The sequence below is a fragment of the Chamaea fasciata genome, unplaced genomic scaffold (assembly GCF_029207755.1).
Source record: "Chamaea fasciata isolate MVZ Bird 193981 ecotype frontalis unplaced genomic scaffold, bChaFas1.0.hap1 SCAF_1, whole genome shotgun sequence".
Classification (NCBI taxonomy): Eukaryota; Metazoa; Chordata; class Aves; order Passeriformes; family Sylviidae; genus Chamaea; species Chamaea fasciata.
The window spans coordinates 130,183,158-130,202,398 of NW_027094086.1; the positions used below are offsets into that span (position 1 = coordinate 130,183,158).

At 41.3% G+C, this 19,241-nt stretch overlaps 1 protein-coding gene across 3 annotated transcripts in view; it reads right to left on the minus strand.

Annotated features, from left to right (window-relative positions):
• ANKIB1 (ankyrin repeat and IBR domain containing 1) overlaps positions 1-19,241 on the minus strand; it is an 86,829-nt gene extending 67,588 nt beyond the window's left edge. For 2 of the 3 annotated variants that reach the window (XM_066197648.1, XM_066197638.1), the window contains exon 1: positions 18,779-19,241. The gene's annotated coding sequence lies outside the window, so the exon portion shown is untranslated. The remainder of the gene's footprint in view (positions 1-18,778) is intronic. The other variant, XM_066197657.1, reaches the window with a different exon arrangement.

A 19,241-nucleotide genomic window follows, 5' to 3' on the forward strand; every position in this document is an offset into this window, starting at 1 on the left:
AGTTTGAGCACATCAACTGGGGAGTTTCCTGCTCACTCCTGCCTGGCATACACTTCAGCTCAAATGCCCTAAGAATATTATAGAATCACAGACGTAATTTTTTTCTTTTAATCATTCTTCTAGAAGTCTTGTTACATTTGTCTCTTACAGTCTTTCTTAAATAGCAGAACTTGATATAAAGCCTTCTTTATATTCTGAAGCACAACATCCAGGTCACCAGGTTCTTACATCTTGTGTCTGCTGGAACATTTCACTATTGCATCCACTGTTTCAATTTCTTATTATGACTGAAAACAAAAAACCATCTGTTCACACAGAAATGTGTCATAACAATAAAAGAGCATCTGTGCTCCAACAAATCCAGTGGCATTTGTACTAAGGCTAACCAGTTTGCAGTAAATTTTCATCTTAAATTATTGCAATACAGTTGTAGAATGCTAGGAATGGTTTTGCTACACTGGTTTAGCACACAGACTACATCATACTTCACATAATCAGCCTATATAATCGAATTATTCATCCTCCAAAGTATTTTAACAATTTTCAACTTTAACAGCAATTTTCGTAAGAGTGGATTAAACCAGATCCAAACATCTCTTTGGTCCTGTGGTTATGCTAAAAGCTAAAGGCAGGCAGACAAGGAGGCTGTTCAAAGGTATCTGAAGCAAGATATAATCTCAGGCAAACTTGATGACCCAAAACTATTATGTCAAAGCAATGTCTGACCTAGGTAAATGGCTACTTGATACAGCAAAAGATAAAGATGTAGACCAGCAGATTCCAGATGAAAACTAGTGCCCAGATTTGTGAAACAGTCCATGATTTTCCAGAGAAGAAAGAGAGCAAGTTTTTAGGTACTGAGAAATAAAGAATCCTTGATGGCAATAAGGGTTCCTATCCCTGCACTTAAGAAGATTGAGATTTAACTAATTAGAATCAGGGCGACAAGAAAGGATCAGGATGGCGCTGAACTTCTGGCAGAATCTCAGATATCCTCTCCAAAGGAATTCTGTGGGAACATCAAAATGAGTTTAAAATATGTTAAAGACCTGCAGGACTTGCAGTCCTGTTTTATTTAGCTTCTTCTGCATGCTACAAAATGTTTTCCTTGATTGCAAACCTAGAAATTGATAGAATCCATTATATTTCCCAAAAGCAGTCAGTCCCATTTATTACAGAAAGAGTTGTAAAAAGCTTAATTAGACAATTAATAATCGGCTAAGGGAAGAAATTTCTTTAGTCCAGCAACTTAGTGATCCTGTCCTGAAATCAGAATTCTTCATTCAACACTTATATTTACTCATGAATCTTCTTGCTGTTAGCATCCACAGTGTCCAATACTTAAAAAGTTGTAATAGATTCTTGGAGCCAATGTGTTCTTGAGATTCTGGGTTCAATTGATTTTCAGTTTGAAGATCTGAAAAATTACCTGGCTTCTACAAGAGCCTATGACAGTAAAACCTTTAATCTTTTATAGCTCCATCGCACAACTTAAAAAAGAGGAATTACAAAACCACAAAACAAGCCTTTACAAAACTAAAAAGGGAAAATCGACAGGTTTTTTTTTCAACTCTGTAGATTTGGAAGGGTTGTAGCATAAATTAAAAATTAGGTCTGACAAAGACTGGTAAGAATCCTCCGCTGTTTTGGAAGTTATTTCAGACCGACTTGTAAAAAAAAAGTGCTAATCTTCAAAAATAAATCTGAATTTTGCTTAGGAATAAATATCTAAGACTCTAAATGGGGAAAAAACTAGTTTATTCCTACTTTGAAAGAATTTGATCCCTAACAGCAATTCTGTTTCAAGACATTAGCTAAGGCAAGCTGAAAATTATTTTCACTATATACATACTCAAACATTATTAATGATAACTAGATAATCTAATTATCTCATTAACCACTTCTACTATTTACATGTCAACATTTTAATAATTAATACAATTTATTGTAGGCTTTCATGAAACAGCTTCATTTCTGGTTTGCAGCCAAATTTCTACTTGTTTTAGACTTCACAAATAAAAAAATCAGATAATATACAACTTCACTTCTTTTAAAAGCTCGTTGTTACCAAGATATGCATTCTTATTTCCCATTTTGTTTTCAAGTATTGTAAACATAATGGCTATACTGGATCAAGAAATTCCTTGTCTTCTCATCTCTTTCCCTGTCCAGAGTTAATAGCAGAGTGTACCAATGAAAAGTGCAAAAACTGGGCAAAAACAGATGGATACTTCTACACAACACACTCCCAGTCTCAAGCAATTTACCACTTGATGAATTTTGAGGTAGATATGCTAGGTTTATATTAATAACCTGTACTGCATTTTTCTTCCACAATTTTGTTCAAAACCTACCCAAATCTATGGAAAATTTTAACAGATAGAGCATCCTGAAATTTCACAGCTTGATTATTCATTGTGAAGAAATATCTGGTTTTAACTGGCAATTTGTTAAATTTCATTTTAACTGTCTACAAGAACTGAGAGGCAGACAGCAAAGAAACTTTTCATATTTGCTCTCTCCATTCCCCTTGTGATTTTAGAGATTCCTATCACATCACCTTCTACAGGTGATCACCCTTATGTCATACCAATTTTCTGCTCTTTCACAGATTGATTAGCCCTAATTCTGAAGAAATGGATTCTGTGCTATTTTTAGGATTATTTCTGCTTTTTCTGATCTATTTCCAATGTCACCAGCACCTTTTTAATTAAGGACATGCAAAATGAACAGATTCACATCATGGCAGCATAGCCTTTGACACTTCATTTAGTTTTTCGAGTGACACTAAGGACTAAGCTCTATAGTTTTTAATATAACCTTGAGATCTTGTTTATAAACTGTAATAATTAGGATAAATTTAGGACCCTTTTTTCCCCCCCAACCATTTGAATCTTTCAGCTTTAGCTATATTGAATTTTGTACCCACCATTGTGTCTCATAAAATCTTTTTGCAGTGAGCACTGTTTGTAGTATCACTAACTACTATCTTTTCTATATTATTTATCCTCACATTCAACAGCAGAGGTCCTAGCACTGATCCCTCTGGGACTCTATCAGTAACCTTCAACCACTGTGAAAACTGCCTCTTTATTTCCATCCATATCCATAATCATCTTTAAACCAGTGACTTCTGTATGCAATGGACTCTTGCTCTTTCCCAAAGCTGTTTGGATTCTTTAAAACTTCCAAGTAAGGGATCATGGGATACACCACTTGAAAATTCAACCAGATTATAACAAATGTATTTTGCCAAGTTCTTCAAAGAATTTAAGTAAGTTTGTGAGATCAGACTTTCTAACATGGTATTACACTGACTGATCCTCAGGACATCACATTTATTGACATGACTGCTAATTATTACATCATATTACGTAATTTCTACTAATATTCCAGGAACAGCATCATGCTTAAGGCATCTGCTGTCCAACAAGTCTGTCTCGGAATCTTTAAAAATTGCCTCATGTTAACCCACCTCCAATAATCATTCACAAAGTTAGTTCTTAAGAGAGTGGTTAAATATGACAAAATGCAGGGGGGTTGCACAGTCTTTTCTTTAGAACAATGAGTTCTAAAAAAAATCATATTTGCCCTGAAAAAATAATCCAAAACAGAGTTTTTACAGCTTCTCCACAAGATTTAAAACAGATCGTCAGTTCTGAGATTAGACCTAAAAAATCAGACCCTGGCTCTCATCACCAAGTACTTCGGCAAACAATAACTGATAAAGGGATGGTGTCTGCTAATCTCCTTTTACCTTGCTAGATTCAGCCAGAATGAGGAAACCTCTAAAGCACATCCAAAATATTTATTACATTGAGATAGAATAGTGATATTCTGTCATTTAAGAACGTTGAACTATTTTAGACTTCCCTCCTCATTTTCTCATGAAAGACCTGTTTCTCTGAGAAATGCTGAACTAATTATCAAGGAGAGACTACAGCTAGATGCTATGAAGGAGGAAAGCAGAAGCAGTCTTATGAGTCTTTTCTCTTACTCTAGCAACGTTCAAAGTATCACATATGCAGACCTCACTTCATTTTACTCCTCTCTACTTCATTGCAACCACAAATAAAAGGAAACTTCCTCCCAAAATTGCCTCTCTTCCACCAATTTTCTTGTTCCCATGTTCTCCTGTAGTCAGTAAAGCTTGTCACTCTCTACTGTTCTTCACTTCATGTTTCCTGGGGAAGAACAAGGAGACACTTCACAGAAAACCCTTGCATGGCTGAAGCATACTTGAAAAATTTCACCAGTCTTCCAAATATGAAGGAAATTTCTCTATTCAGAAACAGATTTAAGCATTCAACACTATTTATAGTCAGAAAACATTTTACTTTTCACACTTTGAACCAGAACATTGCAGTCAAAAAAAAAGAAAGAAAAAAAAAATTAGATTGTAATTGACAGTTGTGCTGGACTGTCACAGAATCAGATCCCCTGAGGTACCAGATTTAAGCCTGTTCAATCTCAGACTGCTAATGGTCATACGGTAATGCTCCCCTCCTGAGCAAAAGCCTTTGGCTTGGTATCCAGTACCCAAGATCCTCTGATGCCTTGTCCACACATTGACCCTTGTGTATTGCCCAGATTTCAGTAGGATGTTTCTCTTGTTTAGGGTTTTTTTAATGGAAAACTCATGCCTTACTTTTTTTTACAGATAGTTACTGTGCCAGCAAGGAAGCATTCTGAAAAGCAGCATTCACTAGACATACATTCCCTTTGTTTATAATACTGCTCGCTCACACCACCATCTACTATCAAAATACATAATGCGGCATTCGCACAGTTTGGGTTCATCACCACCTCTGTTCCTTCCACATCTGCTTCATAGAGATCCCAGAGTCCTAGGAAAAGAATGACTGACAGTGCTGAAGCACAGCTACCTCACCCATGGATTTGGTATTTCTGGTTAGGTAAGGTGACTTTTAGGACCTCTGTGTCCCTCACTTGCTGCTACATTAGACAGGGAGGTCATGCAGAACAGAAAGATCCAGGTCACCCTCCTGACGCAGGAGGTGTCAGTGACGCTGCACAGGAGGTTTTCGGCCAGTGCTATTTCCGAATGCCACTCACAAAGTCACAGAGGACATCTGCACAGGGGCTTTCCCTGCTGTGGTGCTGCTGCTGGGACTGGGACATGCTTTCCCTTCCTGCTGCCTCCAGAGCCAGGCATGTCTTCTCACATAAGGGAAGACTTTAAAGGTTACCAAACCTGGCTGCAAGCAGTGACAGCAGATATCCAGCCCAAGATGGCGCACGGCCACTTGAGACTATGGAATCCAGCCTGCTGGTGTAGAAGAGCAGGTTTACTGCTGTCTGTTAAGTCATCATGTCTCTCTTTCAGCTTGACAAGCCCATTCAGCCTGCTCTACCATGACTCATAAAGCAGTTCTTATGCAGCCTGACCTATGCCTAGGAAAAGTTCAATCATCAATTCTGCATTTGCTAGGTACTAGCAAACTTATATTTGGCTGTCTGAAAATGAGACACAAATGCACTGGGGTAAGGTCCAAGAGTACAGAGTTTGTTAAAGGAAAAATCCCACTGCCAGTTGCAGAGATTTGCAGGAGCAAAGACAAGCAGATGAGACGAAAGCTGGGGGAACCAGCTGTATTAGTCTCAGCAGCTTGCAGAGTTGTGATGCTCAGGAATCCCTTGGTGACCGCCTCATGAAAAACCTGCTCCTGTGCCAATGTAACACACAGGCACTTATTTAAGAATAGTTCTTCCTGCTTGCAAAGTAAAAGGCACCACAAGAGAACGTTCCCTACCCCCACTCTCTGCCAGAAAAAAAAGCCACAAAAAATTGCATTTATTTCCCCCCTATACTTCTTATTCTTTTCCTGGGTTCTTCTCCTCCCTAGGGCCCACTTCCCTGCCCAGATCAGTGTGAGACCTGTATCAGACTTCCCTAAAAGCTTCAAAATTTATGAAGTAAATTTTATAGTTACTATGAAGCATGCACTTAGCAAGCTGGAAATCTGCCTCCAGTATCTTTGTATGACACTAATGTTGCTTGAGAAAATTACACTGTAGTTTCTAACCAGAGCTGATACTGCCCTTTTTGTTTCTGATCCATCCCCTCTGTTAATCCATATTTCCATGATTTCCCTTGTTGGTTTATTTTGGTGACTGTACAGAGAAGCAGAATAGATCTAACTCAGATCAATTCCCTCTTCTGGGTTTTCTTCCTGGATGCTGATGGTCCAAACAGCCAGATCATGGCAGCAGTGACAGGGAGGCAGGACTATTTGTACCAGTGCATACTGTAGGGAGTGGAAATACATTCAAAACAGTGTTTATTCCTACTGAAGTTCAGACAGAGGCAGAAACATCACCAATGTGCAAACTGTGCAAAGCCCACAGTTGGTTGGCTGCTAGAGGCAAGGCAGTACCACTGCATTAGCTAAAGTCAAAACAGTTTTCATGAAATTTCTTTTGTAGTCCAGCATTATTTTATCAGCTATGACTCTGACAGTGGCCATAGGGAAAGGAATAGTAGATGGAGCATGGACTAGAAGATGTTTCTGGGTGGAGTGGGAGACTGCAGATACAGAGCAGACACCACAGTACCAAAGGCAGCACTGGCTGCTGCAAACTGCACCCAAGCTTGCAATAACCCATGTTGGGCAGTGTACAAAGGAGTATCAAATTATATCAGGATGCAAAGTCACAACAAGTAACTGATACAGCAATTTCACCTCAGCCCTTTACAAAAATGTCAGCAAAATGAGTACCCCTGTCTGAGTCCAGTTTTAATTTCACTAAGCAAAACCCCACATGATTGTTAATAGCAGCAACTCATGCTATTCAGGTGTTTGACACTAGGCAAGCAAGACCTGTGTGGAAAGACAACTAAAATCCCTCTCAAATGGGCAGTGAAAGGACAAAGGTGAGCTTGCATTTACTAGACGGAAAAATCCAAGCTTTCCTACCCTGACAGTCAAAAAGCAGGTACTGGTGAAAAAGCTTTAGTGTAACTGCAGGGGCCCAGCAGGACTCCAGTGAGAACAACAACTACTAAACTGGCACAAAGCTTTTTGAACAAACACCGTGTTGAAGGAGGGAGAGGTGAGAAACATATCTAATGTAGTCACTCTCCACTTGCACTTTGGGAAAGAGAGATGTTTCAACAACAATACCTTCCTTCCCCACCCCCCAGTAACACTAATCCTGTTGCACCCCTGTTTCATAATAGACTTAAAACTTGCTGGGGAACAATCAGTGGATCTGATTTTCAATTGTTGCTAGATATGAAGAAACAATATTTTATCAGTAGTTGAGATATTCATTAGAGGTTTTAAGTTTAAAGGTCTTCTAAAAATTTCAACAGGCACGAACAGCTTTAAAAATCTACTCTGGTATCACTCTGTGTACTCATACAGCATCCTGCACAGCAAGAAGGATGTTCCAATTGCACTAAACTACTCTCTAGGAAATAAAGGCAAAAAAAGCAATAGAGAAGAAATGAGAGAAATGGAAGACTATTTATTATAAAGTAAGAAGTACCTCTGAAGCAAACATCTAACAGCTTAAAAACCTGCCATGACTAACAATATACAGTAATCAGAATATACCTCTATAAAGAGAGGAAATAAATACAAGAGACTCCCTTTTCAAACCGTGGTTTGTGTGAAAATCTATTGTGTTGCAACAGAAAGGCATGAGGCTGGAATGTTCCAGGAAACGGGGGTGATGGAACCACCTACTCTAAAGGCATATAATCCACCTATGCAAAAGCTTGCTCATTTTTTCAGGATGTAATCAAGTGTCTGAGTGACATGGAAATCTTATTTCCTAATCAATTAGAATGGCAAACTATATTTTAAGAAGCCCAAAACTTTGCATTTTGCAGCCTTATATGTCATTGAATCCATTTTGAAAACTGATTCAAAATCATATCTGCTCTCATATCTTGAAATCTGTGTGCATAGATTTTAAAGCCACTCTCATTTCATAGAATGTAGCACATTTAAATAAAAATGATTTGTTATCTCTCAACTGTAGGGAACTGGGGCCACAACATACAATTATTGCATCAGAACATTTCTTGTGTGCCCTCAGCTGTTTGGATACAGCAGCTGGGTGGGCAGTTCAGAAAGAGAACAGGAATCATCAAACAGTTACAGTAAGCAGGCTCAGGCGGTACTGGGGAAAATAAAGGATACAACAGCTAAAACAAGACATGATTAGGGTGGACTGTCTGGTTTTTAGGAATGTGAAAGGATTTAGTTTCACAGTAAGCCATGGGTAGACTATTTCAAGAGTATTTTTCTGTTCAGAGTTCATACTGAGGTTTTGTGTTTCAAAAAAACTGTTTTGAACACCTCCATTTAGCACTAACCCAGTTTGCTTTGATCTGAATGTCATCATTCCTTTGAAGAAGTTAAAATAGGCTGAAAACTCACAGAAAACACTGTTTGGTTTTCCTAGAAATTGTATTATTCTACAGAAGTTATTCCCAAAAAACATATGATTTGGGGGTTTAGCATTTCTTCCCTTGCACTCATGAACAGATTCTAAAATTAAGAACCTTTGCATATTTCCAAAATAACAAAGGACATAATTATCAGTAAGTAACTCTTCATGGCTACCCTAATACCACAACCTAACAAAACTGAAATTAATTCAGTATACTTTTCAAGCTTGTGACTAATTAAAGAGAAACTTGACTCATTATCTTCATCATCTATTAGTATAGTAGAAAACTAAACAAATAGCTAAAAGAAGGTGGGGATGGATAAAAAAAGTTAACCAATCATCTTCATAAGAACTAATTTTAAACTCTGGTTCTCCATACTGATTTTTTTCTCATGCAGCAACATACATGCAGCAAAAATCAACAGGATTTCTGAATAAAGAGGTTTTTCCATGAAATAAAGACTAAATCAAGAGGCAACTTACATCACATTTACAGTAAAATTATGTGACTGTTTTATTAAGGTTTGCACACTTTACATTGCAAATACATCCAGAGTAACAAAGACTAAACCCTCCAAATTATCTCTTTTTAATTAAAGATTACAACAAAGTATTTTATACTATAGCATGCTGCCTAACTCCTATTCCAGACAAGTGTATTTAACTTTCTATTCCTTTATTAAGTAAGTTATTATAAACTTCAGGCAGCTTGCTTATTGAGAAAGTCTGAATTTATGAATATTTATGATTTTGGGGGGGGGAACCCAAACAAACCAACCACAGAAAGAAACGCCCAACTTCAACAAACAAATAAAAACCAGAATAAGCCAGTATCCCAATTACAATTATTAATTTATTTCATCGTCTGAAAGAATGCACAAGTAATTCTACTAATAGTAAGGCATATTACAGAAGAAAAACCCTTAACATACAACAGTCAGGGAAAAAAATCTCATTAAGGATTAGTCTATTTCACGACAGACACATGAAAACTCAAAGCATTAAACTGATCACTTAAAATCTTTGACTAGGCAGAAGTCAGGTTAAAAAACAGGGTTAGAGCCATACAGAACAGTTTACTTAGGACAATGGCTTTGCTCTCTTCTACAGAACTTCACAGCTCTCTGGGCCAAACACTTCAGCTGGGTCAGAACCAGTTATAAGTAGAGGAGGGAGGAAAGAGCATACCTCATGATATTGTGCAACCATATCATGAGATATGGAGCAAGCACTTATTTACATTAGAAGGAACCTCTGGAGGTCAACAGCTTCTATCCTTTACTCAAGGCAGTCTTCAGAGCTTCAAAGGCTGCTCAACACCATTCTCAATTAAGTTCAGAGTATCTCCAAGCATGGAGATCCCACAGCCTCTTCAGACTACTTATCCCAACATCTGACCCAATATCAATGATGATAATTTTTCCTAATGTCTAACTGAAAAATCCCTTGCTTGAACGTTTTCTGTTGTCTCTCTCCCTATCATCCACACCTCCAAGTCTGGTTCTGTCTTTTCTGTACCCTCTCATTAACTGAAAACAAGATCCACTGCCCTAGCCTTCTTTGAACAGAGGACACCCAGCTCTTCCAGCTCCTCTTTTTACATTATGTGCTTCTGTAGCCTAATTATCCTGGCAGTCTTCCTCTAGGCCTGCTTCAGAACGTCAGCTCCTCTCCTACACCAAGAAGCACAAAACTAGACACTGTTTTTGATGCCGTCACACAAATGTCAAGCTGACAGAAATACTCACTTCTCTCAGCGACTGCCTTCATTCTTGCTCAAAGGTACCTTGCTGACTCACATTCCACTCCATGTCCACCAGCAAAGCGACGTCATTTGCTGCGATGTTGCTCTCCAGCCGTCGGTTCCCAGGCTGTACTACTGTGTAGTTACTCTGTTCCTGTGTTCAGATTCTGCTGAACACCAACCATGAGGTTCTTGTCAGCCCACTTCTCTGACCTGTCAAGGTCTTAGAGGAGCAGCCCTGCCCTCCAGCCCACACAACCTGGTGTCATCAACAAGCTTGCTGACAGTGCATTCCATCACCTCATCCAGGTAGTTAATTAAGGTTATAAATGCAAAGTTGCACTATTTAATTTTACTGAATTCTAATTATCATGTCCTGAAAAGGATAAAGGACTTCCATGCAGTTCTATTTTAACTAATTAACAGGTTGGTAAATGAGATGTCACAAAGAACTTGTACTCCAACACACAAGTAAGTCACCAAATAAAGCCTCTTCAGTATTTTTTTTAATGGGCAGTTTGCACTCAGTGACTCACTGAAATAGCTCCAATGAAAGATTTCTCTCCAACATATCCTTCTAAATATGGAGAACTAAATACACAAAGTATCTGTGTCAGTGACTCTCAAGAAGTCTGGGAAAAGGGCCTAAATTAAGAGCCATTGTATATTTATACTGCAATAAGCTGTGCAGCTATTAGTAATGTCTCAGTACTGCAGGCCGTGTACTTCCATACACAAACTTTCAGAGAGTGCAAATAACAGGAATTCTTTCATTAAGAACAAATGCTTTGTCTTAGAATATTTAACTCACAATGCTTCCTAGACCTAGATTATTTATTGTATTTGATGTATTTTATTTGCAAAAACATTGACAAGTATGTATCATGACCTTTTCTCATAATTTGTCAGCTGTTTCTCCAAAGGCCGGTTCATAACAGGAAATATTTCAATTATCATCATCAGTGCTTCATCTGAGCATCCTAAAAAACCCTGTTTTCTTAATACAGTCAGTTTTGAGTTTCTACACAATGTTTTTGATAGAAATATACTGTTTGTAACTTTGCCATCAAAAATTCCTCTAAGAAATCCATTTGAAATAAAAGGGCAGGGGGGGCATTGCTTATCCCAACTAACATCTATGGAACTTCCCTGAAGCAGGAATCTTAAGTGGACTCAAACTAATAAATATATCAAATAGAATTTTCTCCTCTAAGTTATTTCATTTGTAGTAATTTACAACCAGGGTCAAAACCAGGACACGATGTTCCTACCATTTCTGAAAGTACCTGCCATAAGAACAAGCAGGACTTGTTTCAAAAGCAGAATTACAAACTAGAAAAATCTAATTATTTTCTATGCTAAATTCCAAGAAGAGTGATCATCAGGTGAAGTACTTGGGGCGGAGAATCAGTTTCCAACTTACGTCTATTTAATCACAATTGATCAGAGACTTTATACACCAGTCAAGAAATATGCCATCAGAACAAATATAATTAGCATTTTACATGTTAAGTGAATTTTCCCCAAAGAAGCTTTGAAAACTCCAGAGAAACTATATCTTTCCTCAAGAAAGGTGAGGATGGGAGGGGGGAAGTGAGAGATTACTAACATCCCAATAGGACGTTTTACAAAAATCATTATTTCAATCAAGACAACTACCACAAAATAAAACTAAGAATTTTCACAATTAGACACAATTATTTTTATCATATTTCCACTAATTCATATCACAGGCTACCCCTAGCTGACATCATGTTGACCAAAATCCCAGATGCTTTTCTGGCAGGCAGCTTTCCAGCCATTCATCCCAAGCCTGTAAGTGCTCCACAGGGCTGTTGTGACCCAAGTGCGGGATCCAGCACTTGGCCCTGTTGCATCTCATACCACTGGCCTCAGCCCATCGATCCAGCCTGTCCAGACCCTGCTGCAGAGCCTTCCTACCCTCCAGCAGACCAACATTCTCACCCAGCTTGGTGTCATCTGCAAACAGACGGAGGGTGCACTGGATCCCCTCTTCCAGATCATCAGTGAAGATATTCAATAGGACAGACTGCAATACTGAGCTTTGGGGAACATGAGTGACCAGCCACCAACTGGATGTAACCCTATTTACCATCACTCTGTGAGCCTGGACATCCAGACACTGTTTTTTTGCACAAAGAAGAGTATGCCAGTGGAGACAGTTTCTCCAGGAGAATGCTGTGGGAAATGGTGTCAGAGGCTTTACCGATGTCTAGGTAGACAACTTCTGCAGCCTTTTGCTCATCCATTAGGCAGGTCACTCTGTCAGTGGCATAGAAGGTCTCTGACCCTTTCACTTAGGATCACAGGGCCTTCATTCTGCTCCTTGTCTCTTTATTCCAGCTCAGGGGGCTGGGTACTCAGAGAAAGCTGGTCATGCTGTTAAAAACTGAGGAAAAGAAGGCATTAAGTGCCTCAGCCTCTTTTCTTATCTTTTGTCACTTTGTTTGCCCTCTCATGCAATAAAGGATGAGGATTCTCCTAGGCCTCCCTTTTATTACTGGTATATTAATAGAAACACTTTTTATCAACTTTTACAGCAGTAGCCAGATTAAGTTCTAATTGGCCCTTCTAATTTTCTCCCTAGATAACCTCATGATATCCTTGTAGTCCTCCTGAGTTGTTGGCCCTTCCTTCCAGAGGCCATAGATTCTCCTATTTTTCCTGATTTCAAACCAGAACACAGTTCAGTCATGCTGGTCATCTTCCCCAACAGCTCTTCTTTAGGCACATGGGGACAGCCCACTTCTGCACTTCTAGGATTTCCTTCTTCAAAAATGTCTATCTTTCCTGGACTTCTCTCCCTTTTAGGAACAGCACCCAAAAGTTTTCCAACCAGTCTCGTCAATATGCGGGTCTGCCCTCCAGAAGTCCAAGGAAACAGCTCTGCTGAACCCCCCTTACTTCTCCAAGAATTGAAAACTCCGTAATTTCACAATTACTGTGCCCAAGACAGCCTCCAACCATCACATCACCCACAAGTGCCTCTCTGTTTGCAAACAGTAAGTCCAGCAGGGCACCTTCCCTAGCTGGCTTACTCTCCAACTGTGTCAGGAAGTTCTCTTCCAGACACTCTGGGAACTGTTTCCTCTCCACTACATTGTATTTCCAGCAGACATCTGATGAGTTGAAGTTCCCCAAGAGAACAAGGGCTAGTGATTGTAAAACTCCTCACAGCTGCTCAGAGAATATTTTGTCTGCCTCTGCAAGCTGGCTAGATGTAAGAGACTCCCAATCAGGATATCTGCGCTGTTGGCCTTGCCCCTGATTCTCACCCATAAACAACCCTATTGGCACCATAATTAAGCTCTAGACAATCCAAGCACTCCCTAAAACACAGGGCTATTCCACTGCCTCTCCTTCCCTGCCTACCCTTCTGAAGAGTTTACAGCCATCCACTGCAGCCCTTCAGTTGTGAGTCATCGCACAATGACCATGTTTCCGTAATGGCAATTATATCATAATTGTCTTTGCTGCACAATGGCTTCCACCTCCTCCTGTTTGTTGCCTGTGCTGCATGCACTGGAGCAGAAGCACTTCAATCAGGCTATTTATACCTCCACCTTTTTTGGGGAAGAAGTCCTAATTCCTGTATGACCACTCTCAGATGCTTCTGTGGTTTCTAACACATGGAGAAACTCTGGTCTTTGCTGCCACATGGATCTTCACCCCCTGTCTTCACTGAAATGGAAGATCAAAGGACTGCTAGCACACCATCCCTCAAACATGGGTGTGCTGCCCCCAGGCTTATCTCTAGTGAGCCTGGTTTTATCAGTTTCCCCCTTCAAATCTAGTTTAAAGCTTTTCTAATGAGCCCTTCTAACTCCTGTGCAAAGATCTTTTTCTCCCTTTGAGATAGGTGTACACTGTCTGTCGCCAGAAGGCCTGGTGTCATGTAAACCAACCCATGATTAAATCCCCCAAAATTCTGCCAGTGACACTAGGCTTGGAGCCAGGAATTGATTGTTCCCTCATCATTCCCTGCAACTGGAAGGATACAGAAGTACACTACTTGTGCTCCTGATTCCTTAACCAAGGCCCTGAATGTTCTCATCATTGCCCTCATACTTCTTGCAACTTCCAGGATAGAAAATTTTCTCTCCATATCTTTAACCCAGGCCTCAGGGAAGCAAGAGACTTCCCCAAGAAGTGGGTCCTTCTCTTTGAACCTTCTGTTCCCTTCAGAAGGGAGTCTCCTGCGACAATGTTCCATCCTTTTTGCTTTGTGGGAACAGATTTGATGCAGGGTTCAGGTCAACTTAACCTTGGCAGCACCAAGCTAGATGAACCATCATCCTTGTGACTGGTTTCATGTGCAGAGGCTCCTAAGCATTATGGTAAAGGCATTTGGGAAGGTAAAGCAGTCACAGAAGAGACACACCTCTGCTGCACTGGGCAGGAACTTGCCACCATTGCCCCATATCCCTTAAAGTCACTGTACTCAGCTGGGCAGAGAGCATAGGGAGTCTACCATATCATGACTACTACAAGTTCTTCAGGTATGTCAAAACGGTAATCACAAGCCACTAGGAAACTCCTTTAAATAGGGAAAATCCCCAAGAAATTTAATGAAATTTCTCCAACACAGAAGCCTGTACATAAAAACTATTTTATACAGAATTTATAATATAGTGCCTCAGTTGTCACTATGTAATATATAAACTGCACTAAGTTATTCTCAAAGAACAATGCTACTATAACGAAGGTTGTGTGCAAACATTGATTTCTAGGTTTACCCACAAATGTAAGTCTTGCTTTTAGATGATTGATTTTGTCCCCTTTCTTCCCTCTCAGTACAAAATTAAAAAAGAAAAGTTACAAGAGTAACTTTCCTTTGCAACACTGTAACGCAGCTGCTCCACAAAGACACCCGAGCTAGGAAGGATCCCAAGCATTCAGCAGAGAGACCTTCCTATTTCCCACCAGTAATCCATTTACAATGTCTTCCCATATTTTAGCTGCAATTATCCTCCAACAGAGGTCAGAATTTAAAAGACAAATCTAAGGACACCACCAAATAAAAATCTCTCTTGAGCAACTTCAACAAAAGTCTTTAAAGAAAATTCAAGAATATTAGCAGTACGACAAATAAGCTTTAGATCAAAAGAAGTGCTTGCCTTATCTAAAACAGTTAAAAACTCTTGTTCCTTGTCCTGTCAAAACAGGTCTCAGTAAAAAGTCTTTCTTGTGGGCTTTCTTTATATACTGAAAGGTTGCAACAGCATCTCCTTGGAACCTTCTCCAGGGTGAGGAACCCCAACTCTCTTGGCCTCTCTTCATAGGACAGCTGCTCCATGTTTGTGTCCCTCCTCCAGACCTGCTCCAACAGGTTCGTGTCTTTGCTGTTTGAGGGGCCCCAGAGCTGGATGCAGCATCCCAGGCAAGGTGTCTCTCACCAGGGCAGAGCACAGGGGCAGAATCCCCTCCCTCACCCCGCTGGCCATGCTGCTTTTGATGCAGCCCAGGATACAACTGGCTTTCTGGGCTGCAAGTGCAGACTGCCAGCTCACGTCCAGTTTTTCATCCAAAAGTACTCTCAAGTCCTCCTCGAGAGGGTTGTTCTCAAGCCCTTCACCCCCCAGCCTGTGTCAATACCAGGAGTTGCCCTGACCCAGGTGGGGACCTTGCACTTGGCCTTCCACTGTAACAAGCAAAGACTGACTTGTCTGTTTCCAATAACTCTTGAAGACACTTAGCAGTGTCTTCGCTTTGTGAAGAAAACCAGCAGTTGTTAAACACTGGGTAGACACCTCTGGCTTGAACTTTCAGTGTAAAACGTAATATAATCTTGCATGAAATAATCTTTCCCCCTAAAATTTACACGTAAGTGTGATTTCTATGATGCTTCATGGAAAACTATGTGGTACGTATTTAAGGAGGAGGAAGCAAAAGCAGGAAGAGTCTTGCCTGATGATACTGATGTTGAAAACAGAATTTTCCATGTCATTTTGAACATTTCAGAATTTCCACAGGGCTGCTCTTCAAGCAAAACAGATCTCTCTTTGCTATGTGTCATTACTAATTATGCAAAGACAGTAATATGATTAGAAACGTAACTGCTTCAGCACACGTATTGGTAACCTCCAGCTTCTCAATTTTTCTTCTTACTGGCATGAGTCACCTTAGCAAAGCTGACAAAACTTCAACAGTGACAACTGCAGACAGCAACATCTAGTTATCAGATTCCAAGGAGAAGATAATGAGCTTCTCAGGTAACGGTAACTACATGACATCTGAACAGCAAAAATAAATCCAACAAACAAAACCCCTCAAAAACAAACCCAAACAAAAAAAAAAAAGAAACAACAAAACCCCCTCCAATACACAAAACAGGAAAAAAAAATCTTAAAAAAACCCAAACAAACAAAAATCCAAAACATCACAAGACTTGCTAGGCAAACTAGTTAATGATTAATAAACAAAGCTCTACTAGTGAAGCAAAAAGAAACATAGTGATAAGCAATCACAGCAGAGATGTCACAGACCAAGAGTGATAAACTGCTCAGGATGGAATAAATCAACCATAACGTTAACAAGGCTTTATGTAGTGAACAAAGACATCATGACATTTTCTAAAGCCATTTCTATAGCTGCTCCATTGAATAAAAGCCAACAGCTTTAGAAGGCATTCCTTTTCATATTTACATGCTTAGTTTTCTTTAATTTTCTGAAGTGCGTAGGCCAGATAGGAACACGTAAGAGATACATGTAAACTCACATGCAATATGTAACTACATCCAGGAAACTCCCATGTTTTGTGTCATAAGCCTAATCATGTAGTTACATACATACATACATACCTATGTATGTATGTATGCTATCTGGGTGTGGATGGCACAAGTGAAAATAAAAGAGACTGCATAAAACTTACCTAATTTTTGGGTTTTGGCTATTGATATTATTATTATAGTGGCACTGTTGTAATTTTTTTTTCCTTCTTTTAAAATTAATTTTCATTCATAATACTCTGCTGATGCATATATACATGAATACAAAGCACCACCGACACTGCTGAGCTTTTTAGGAGATTTAAAGTAATACTGTAATTCAGGAATAATAGATTGTATTATTAAAATATAGTCTTTTGATTAAGGAGTGAAGTAAAATTTGTTGAAGAAGGAATTCACTGAGTACAGGATCACAGAAAAGCCTGAAATTAAAGTTTGCAGAAGTCTCTTCTGTGATTTGTAAATAAAACCAGTTACTCTTTCCACGTCCAAAAAAGGAAAAAAAAAAGTTGCTATAAATTCTACCAATTTACTTCTATGTAGACATCTTAACGAAACAAGTCACATGCTCTTAAGTAGTTGAAAAATCCTGTTGCTTTTCTTATGACTAAAGCCTTTTTTCCCCCTCAAGGAAGAAGAGTAATTTCCCCCTGTATGCAAAAGGGATTAAAGAGAAATTAAACCACAGTTCATACTGAAAATCAAAAAGATGAAAGGAAGGATAAAACAGCCATCTCTGTAAGGAAGACACAGTCTCTTCTCATTGCTAACCTCTACAGCCAAAATCCTCTCAAAAGCCGTCTCTCTCTTTAGAGAATGTACTTAAATTACAGCACATTATTGATATTATGTCTACAACTAAAACTCCATTTCTGGAACCGGTAAGCACAGAAATGCACTCAAAGAAGGTGCAATCAAGGACGGTTAGTCATAATGGAGGGATCCATGCAAGCAATTTGAGTAGTATTAGTGCTTTACTCTGCCGAGAATGTTTTCGTGACTCTGTATAGTCTCTGCATACCATGTGAACTGTAAATAAGAGGTAAACTGACTAGTCATGAATTATTAAGATTAATTTTTAAAAGTTGCCCGATTTCCAGTATGTGCTTAGACATGCCTGGGAGAGGGATACTGCTACTTATATAAAACTGCTACGGTATCAAAACTAAATTTTTTCCACTGAGTCAAAAAAAAATATATACCCACACCCCGGTAATCGCAAGCGTTTAAACGCATTCAATGGCTGCTCTTACGGCGTTACCGAGCCAGGAAGCCAGGTCACTGTCACAGCTCGCCCCGCAGCCCACGCTCCCACTCCGGCCACCTCACACATTTTCCCTTCTGCCTTCCAGGCAGGATTTCCCGGCTACCGACAAGGCGGACACGAGCCCAGAAGCGGGACCTGGCTGAAGCCAGGCCATCGGGCACTTGCAAACTTTACGACGGTCCCGGCCGCCCCGGGTAGCTGCCACCGATCCCCCCCCACCCTGCCAGCTCCCGGGCGAGCCCCCCGCCCTCCGAGAGCCCGGAACGGAGGCGGCCTCTCTGCCCCCTTATCCCCCGGCCCGGCGGCCCGCGGCTCCCGCCATCCCCTTCCCCTGCAGCCCCCCTGCACTAACCTCGGTAACCTGCTGCTTCTTCACCTCCGCACTCCGGCTGCTCCCGCCTCCCCCTCTCCGCTCCCCTCGCCTGCCGACGGCACCGAGGCGCCTCCGGAGCCGCCTCCTGGCCCGGCCCCCCCAGCACGCACTACCGACACCCCGATGTGCGGAGCCCCCAGGCTTCACAAGCGGCCGGGCTCCGCTCGCCGTGCCCTCCCTGAGCCGCCGCCCGAACCTCGCCCAGCGCCGCGGGCACTCACCGGCTCCTCACAGGGGCTCCCCCCGGCCCTTCCCGGCGCCTCCGCGCCTGCCACCCAGAGCTTCCATGTGCCCAGCGGCCGCTCCTCTCTCCCGCTCCACTCCGGGTACGGCGCCCTCTGGAGTGCCCGCTCCAGTGGGAGCCTCGCGGGCAGCCGGGGCTGTCACTCAGCCCGCCGGGGCCCCCGGCGCGGGCACGGCGCTGCGGCTGCCGCCGGCTCGCTACCCCTTTGTTCGGCGGCGGCGCTGACAGCTGCTGCCGGCGGCGCTCCGCGGGCACGGGCGGCCGCTCCGCCTCGGCGCCTCCCCGCCCGTCAGTCAGCCGCACCTCCTGCTCCCGGCCCGGCCCGCAGCCTCGGCTCACTCCCTCTTTCTCCGCCCGCGGTCAACAACCGGCGGCGGCAGCACAAGTTCAGGCCGCCGACCCGGAAACTCATCGGCAGCCGAGGCCCGCGGGGCTCCGAC